The 7,500-nt window shown below is 46.8% G+C and overlaps 1 long non-coding RNA gene across 1 annotated transcript; it reads right to left on the minus strand.

Moving 5' to 3' along the window:
- Window positions 1-6,178: 6,178 nt before the first annotated feature.
- On the minus strand, window positions 6,179-7,276 carry LOC122133656. The gene is made up of 2 exons (XR_006152931.1): window positions 6,919-7,276; window positions 6,179-6,763 (listed from the first exon to the last, which is right to left on the minus strand). It is a non-coding gene; the product is annotated as an uncharacterized LOC122133656 (long non-coding RNA).
- Between the last annotated feature and the right edge of the window lie 224 nt (window positions 7,277-7,500).

Genomic DNA, 7,500 nt, shown 5'->3' on the forward strand with positions numbered 1-7,500 from the left:
ATACAAACACAAACAGAATGGTACAGAATACACTCATGCATACACACTCGAACACATGCGTGCACAAGGATACACACACGTGTGCAAACACACCCACACTCACACACGTCTGCACATGGCAACTCACACTGGCATTTCTGGACTGAGGCTCATTTTAATTGTTAGACTTGACTTGGTATTGATACACACACACACACACACACACACACACACACACATCATCTGCACACGATTCTGTCTTTCTCTGACTGTATGCAAACTAGTTGCACGGTTGTCATGTCAACTAGTCATTATTTTAGCATTTAGCAATAGACAGCTTCACACGAGAACAGTGATACAACCAATCCAGATTTACAAGGAGAAAAAAAACGGCCATGTCTACCTGAGTGAAACCTAGATGACTTGCCAGATTTGTGCCGCAACACTGAGAGGCAAAAGCAGAGATGGCTTACCACACGGCACGTGACTGGAAATGTATAGGACCAGCTCAGGGAGAGGCAGAAAAATCACAACCTATAATTACAGCTGCTGCCATTAACTATTTATCTGTGAACTATTTATCGAATCATCGACAACACTATAGAAACAACAGCCACCAACCTCTCCCCCAAAAAACACACACACGCACACACACACACAAACACACACGCACACACACAGAATCTATCTCTTGTCTCACTCTCTCTCTCTCTCTCTCTCTCTCTCTCTCTCGAACACACACACTCTCTCTCTCCTCCATTTAAACAAACACATACATAGTCTTTGCCTTGTCTCTCTCCCCCCCTCACACACACAGAGAGAGAGAGAGAAAGAAAGAGAAAGCCATTTACATATTGTCCGCAGCCATCTGCTGTAAATGACGGGTAATTAGCCTGGTGTCTTTGTCTTTCTCTGCCTGGATGGCTGACACGTATAGACTCCTCAGGAGATTATATGCAAACCACAGAACATGGAGGAACAAGAGAGAGGGCCTAGCAAGATAGAGGAACAAAAAGATGAGAAAGAGAGAGAGAGGGAGAGGGACGAAAGGGGGGGGGGGGTAAGTGGACATTAAACGAGTGAAATGAAAGGGAAAATATGCAGAAGGTGGACAGAGAAAGAGAATGAGAGGAGAAATGGAGAGAATAAGGAAGAGAAAGAGAAAGAAGGTTTGAACAGAGGAGGAAGTAAGACAGTACTAAAGAGAATTAGAAAGAGAGAGAGAGAGAGAATTAAAGAGAGCATGTGTGAGTGGATTCTGTAATTGATGCTGCTGCTGGACTGACCTGGAAAGTCAATGCAGGGAAAACCATTACAGTGATGGAGAGGGGAGACAAGGGGTCAGGGAGCGGGAGAGGGAACAGAACAGGACACACACTCTCTGAGGTGTGTGTTTGTGTGTAAGACGAAGAGAGAGAGAGAGAGAGAGAGGGGATGAGAAAGAGAGAGGATGTATGAGTGTGTGGGAGTGTGTGTGTCAGGGAGCAGGAGATGGAACAGAACACACACTCTCTGAGGTGTGTGTGTGTGGAGGTGTGTGTGCTAAACAGAGGGGGGGGGGGGGGGATGAAAGATAGAAATTGTGTATCTGTGTATGTGTTTGTGTGTGTCTGTGTCTGTGTGTGTGTGTGTGTGTGTGTGTGTGTGTGTGTGTGTGTGTGTGTGTGTGTGTGTGTGTGTGTGTGTGTGTGTGTGTGTGTGTGTGTGTGAATGACAAGGGACTAATAAAAGATACAGAGTTGCATCGGGCACTGTGGCCAAGGTGAAGCTGCATTTGCCACACCCACATAGACTCACAAATTCTAAAGAGAACACTCACACTGACATACACCACACACACACAAACACATTCCCTCTCACACGCCCATATACACACTGACACACACACACACCCTCTCACACACCCATACACACACACACACACTTGCACACACTCTTATTCACACAGAGAAATGTTTACGGCTCACTGGTCCAAACCCTCCCTCGTCTTTGCCGGCCTCCCTCCCTACAAGAATGACCACTATAATTAGTCAACGGCCGAGAGGAGAGCAGGAAAGAAGGGGGAGATGGAGAGAGAGAACGAAAAAAAAAACCCACTCCTCTCCTCCCCTCTGGTCTGCTGGGCTGTGCCGCAGGAGCGCTCTATATTTGGCTCCATTAAAACAAGCTTTCCCTGCGTGTTTTATGTGATAATTACACTGTGTGGAGAGCTGACCCTCTTATGGAGGTGAACCCAACGCGCCAGATTAACCTCCTCACTGTACTTTCCCTCATGCTAAATACACACACACACACACACACACACACAAACAAAGATGCGCACACACACACACACTATTGCACGTAAACACTCATATACAGACAGGTGTGTGTGTGTGTGTGTGTGTGTGCGTGTGTGTTTGTGCGCAGACACACACACATAAACACAAAAATACATATACACACTCAAACACACACAAACACAAACATACATATACACACTCAAACACACAAAACACTCTGTGGTGCCACATTTTGCGGTGACACTTTGCTAGTGAGGTGCTGTGCATGAGTCAGAGCTGCTGGACCTTACAGGAAACAGAAGCCCCAGTAAGAGAGACATGCGTGCCAGAAACACAGACGCCGAGAGAGACCGAGGACACACTCAGTGTTTCCAACAGAACACGAGCTGCTTACACTCACAGGTTACAAAGTAGAGAGGAAAGGGCAAGCAGGAAGAGGAACAGATTGACATCAGGATTAAAGTGTGTGTGTGTGTGTGTGTGTGTGCGTGTGTGTGTGTGTGCGTGTGCGTGTGCGTGTGTGTATGTGGGGCGTGTGGGTGTGTGTGTGTGTGTCTGTGTGAATGATGGACCAGCTTCTCTGATTATCCTGAAATCAATAGAGTCTTCTAAACATGTCAATTTAAGGCACCTGAGGGTGTGTGTGCGAGTGCATATATATGTATGTTGACATGTCAGGGCTACTGTGTGTGTGCATGTGTGTTTGTGTGTGTGTGTGTGTGTGTGTGTGTGTGTGTGTGTGTGTGTGTGTGTGTGTGTGTGTGTGTGTATACTCCTTCATGTGTGTCTTATTGTGTGTTAGCGTTAGCTCTGTGGTTTTATTTGTATTCTATAGCTGGGCTGCAGCTCTGGAGTTTGTCCCCAGCCGAGGTTGTGAAGCTCCCAGTGGGGGACAAACACACTAATACCCCAGCCTCAGCCCAAACAAACAAGCCTTCGCGTGGTAATTGCAGTGATTAGGAGATAAGGGGAACGGAGGCAGAGAAGCCATCCCCTCGTCTCTGACCTTTAAACATGCAATAACAGTCACCACTGCTATTTCACCTCCCTGAACGCTCGCCCAACAGTGGTGAATAGCGGCTAAACCGTGGAGCGGACTTTCTGTACCAGATCAGGGCCAGATCCTTTCAACTGCTATTTAAAATGCTTCCGCAAGACGATACAGGCTCTGACTGAAGCCGAATGTGTGTGTGTGTGTGTGTGTGTGTGTGTGTGTGTGTGTGTGTGTGTGTATGTGTGTGTGTGTGTTGTTCTGAAGACTAGAGAAACTAGTAGAATGACGATTTGTGTCGGTGTGGAATTGAATAGTGTTCTGTGTATTTTGGACTATGACTAACATGGGTCAAAGTATCCATTCAGACCGCTGTATTGCCTCTGATGCACATGACAGGCTATGACATCTTCTCCTTTTCTCCTCTAAGCTAGGTTTGCTCATCAAGATGGTTGATTTTGCAAACTGATAAGCTTGTTTAGCTTGGTAACTAGCCATGGTCCTGAAATGCCTAGTGGCGATCCCATCTGTGATGTCCACAGACACCCTTTCTTTTAGTAACTATCACATCACTCTAGACCAGCATGCATTGTTTCCATAACGCTGCACTGATTGGTTACTGCATGCTTACGGAAAGTCAAAAGGTATTGTGACCGTACCCAGTGACAATGAGGAAGTGATGTCACCCGCCCTAAGTGCCAGTAAGGAAGTGTCGACAACAGCCCGAGGTGACAATGAGGAAGTGATGCAAGCATCTCCATGTGACAATGATGAAGTGTGCGTCACACTGCAGCCAAGTGCCCGTATATTTAACGGTTCTGGAGCGGTTCTGGCGCACATCCGGTGCAGATTCGTATGACAGGTGGATGCTGTTATGTGGACGGAAGCCCACTTACCATTTCAACCCCCTGGATTTCAGATTAGAGTAGACTTAGGATTTGTATGTGCATGTGTTAGTGTGTGTGTGAGAGAGTATGGGTCTCCTAGTGTGTGTGTGTGTGTGTGTCTGTCCGTGTGTGCGAGAGAAAGCGTCTCTATGTGTGTAAGTGTGTGCGCAGATGTGTGTGGATGTACTGTATGTGTCTGTCTGTGTGTGCAAGAGAAAGCGTGTCCGTGTGTGTAAGTGTGTGTGTGTGTGTGTGTGTGTGTGTGAATGATGGACCAGCTCCTCTATGATTATCCTGCAATCAATAGAGCCTTCCGTCCCCGCTCCATAGCATCAAACAACGGCTGCAATCGGCTCCACCAATCAGAGGCAGTCTCCTCAGGAGGTTCCGGGCTCCATTGTTGGGCCCACTGGAGCCGATGTGAGACGCGGTGTACAATAGATCCGCCCTCCGCTGGAGCCGCTCACATTGTTACCCGATTTAGACCCACATACAAGCAGTATGGCACAGTATCAATCACTGCCCACAGACGCTGGATTTATAGCCCTGCACTGCTGCTGTCACACCAGGAGAAATTAGATCAGAGAAGTGTATGCAGAGAGAGAGAATTGGGTGTTTGTTTGTTTTTTTGTTGCCAAATTCAAATCACAGATCAGATGGATGGATGATCGCAAAGACGACTCTACACTGCGCATCCAAGTTGAAGGAGAGAAAATGAAATTCAGTGAATGGCCTTAGTCATGGCCAGTTCTCGAGCCTAAAATAAGTGAGATTTGGTACGTGCACGTGGCTCACAAACTAGTCCTACTATTCTCTATTCTACTAATACGGCCGGCCTCAAGCAGATAGGTCCTCCCTTATGTGCCTCGGTTCTGTTTAAGGTTTCTTTCTGATTAACAGGGAGTGTTTCCTTGCCCCTGTCACTGATGGGCGCCTTGAGACAATTTGTATTGTTTTGTGCTATATAAATAAAATTGAATTGAATGGAATTATTCTCCAATGTCGCATCTCAGATCCACTGCTGTGTGCGAGTTTGACAGTGCAAAGGATGGGACACTGGCCATAACATGAATCTCTGGACATGCAGACTTCTTCGTTTACGGCTACATCTTCATGGGGAAGCCATGGTGGAACTAAATAATATGTGTACTTGTTGGCGACATGTGTGCGATTGTCACTGACAACACACTCCCCTGTCACTGTGCTCTTAGCAGCAAAGTCTGAATGTAACCTGAGGTGATCTGTCATTTGCCTTGATGTACGGCAGACATGCACGGTGGAAACACAGTGAACACAATCCACCACAGGTTGAAGGCGGTGTAATACCTGGCAACCCCTGAGATGACCGACGCGGACCTATTCATTACACATGAGTGCGCCAGCTGCAGTGAGACGTGTGTGTGTGTGTGTGTTTAAGTGTGTGTGTGTGTGTGTTTAAGTGTGTGTGTGTGTGTGTGTGTGTGTGTGTGTGTGTGTGTGTGTGTGTGTGTGTGTGTGTGTGTGTGGGGGTGTGTGAAAGAGAGAGAGAGAGAGAGAGAGAGAGAGGGAGTGAGTGAGTGCTATTGATTTTCTTTTTTCAATTATGTAGTGAAAGGTAAATCTAAGTCGGTGGCTTTTAAAAATGAATGGCATAAACACAAACCCCGGCTGTAAGGCTGCAATTACACAAGCCCACATCCCCGTCCCCACTCCTCCTACACAAGCCCACATCCCCGTCCCCACTCCTCCTCTGCCACAGCCCGGGCCCATTCCAGCAACAGACCTGTTATTTGTGTGAGATGGAAACGGCTCGCTCTGTGTGTGTGTTTTTTTTTTTAAATGTGTGTGCGCATGTACGTTTGAAGTGGAAGGGGTGTGTATGTGTGTGAGCCAGAGTACGTGTGTATGTGGGGGGTTGTGTGAGCCAAAGTGTGTGTGTGTGTGTGTGTGTGTGTGTGTGTGTGTGTGTGTGTGTATTTTGAGTGATGCTGAGCCTACTCAAGCTCTTGACTTGATGCCATTGGTGCACTCACCTCAATGTGTGTGGGCATCTCTTTCTCTTTTCTTTTCTCCCCCTCCCTTCCTCTCTTTATCACGCCATCCTCTCTCCTTCTCCTATTCTCTCTCTCTCTCTCTCCTTCTCCCTCTCTGTCTCTCTCTCTCTCCTCCTCGTTGAAGCGATGCATCCAGAGGGCTTGTCAAGGTTTACTGTCACAGCCAGACTCACCACACAGGCACAGGGATGCTTGCGTAACACCACTTTGGAAAAAAAAACCAAGCAAACCGTCCGAGCACAGCGCCGGCCTCTAATGCTTCACTTTTTTTATTTTTTATTTAACAAAAGTCCACATCAGCCACTCCCTATACAAGTCTCCAGCTGGAATGAGACCCGTGTTACGTAAGCAGCAATCCAAAACAGCATGGCATTAGTGGCAGCAGTGGCATGGTGTCAGGCCAAATGATGTGATCTGTTTACAATCATGAAGGATTTCCAAAACATATTAAGCCCCGCTTCATGAGAAAACAATGATCTAGACGAGTAGAGGGACTGTCCTCCGTGTCGACGGCTGAACTGACTGATGTAGAGGGAGGGTACTGGGAGGTCAGGTCAGGCCAGGCCTCATCCGTGTTCCTTCCTCATCGTGCTGTATGATGGGCAAGTGGATAACATGCAATGTTGTAGCAGAGGAATAGGAAACACAGAAACTACCTGATATCCAAACACAAAAGAAGAGGACAAAACGGAAGTGACGGAGGTGATTTTCATACCACAGATCAAACAACAAAAGGTGACACTTACCATAATAGAACATATCTGTGAGAGGTAGGTAATCTAAGCATTCCTTATGTGGATGTTTGCTGGGTTCAATTTTGAGAGCACATTTCATTGCACCCCCACAAATCAAATCCAAACACAAGCCAAGCTATTAACTTCGGCCATTTTATGGTCTATAAATGCCAGTCTGCGCTAGCCAAGAGTGAGCAAGACTAGCGGTGTGTGTTTTTTACAATCCCTCTCGTAGGCTGCATAAGAGGCGCATTACCAGCAGTAACCAGGCGATGGTGCTGTTCTCTGTGATCCTGCTGCTCTCGCTGTGGGCCAACATCGCAAAGGGGAGAACAGCGTGCAGCACCTGCTCCACTTCCAAGCAGGATTGCTCTGTGAGATTCTATTGGAGAACACAGCGGAATCTCAGGATTTTTTCATCCCGATAGAATTCATACAGGTTCTCACGCAGAACACATCGTATTGCTGAATAACACTGCGGATGTGTTCAAAAATATTTCTTCACCAGATAATAATATTCTTTAAAGATAAATCTTTTAATATAGAATAACTCTCGATTAGTCAGAGGCCTTTGTGTTTAGATGACTTCTTGAG

Source organism: Clupea harengus, chromosome 17, assembly GCF_900700415.2.
Source record: "Clupea harengus chromosome 17, Ch_v2.0.2, whole genome shotgun sequence".
NCBI classification, from domain to species: Eukaryota; Metazoa; Chordata; class Actinopteri; order Clupeiformes; family Clupeidae; genus Clupea; species Clupea harengus.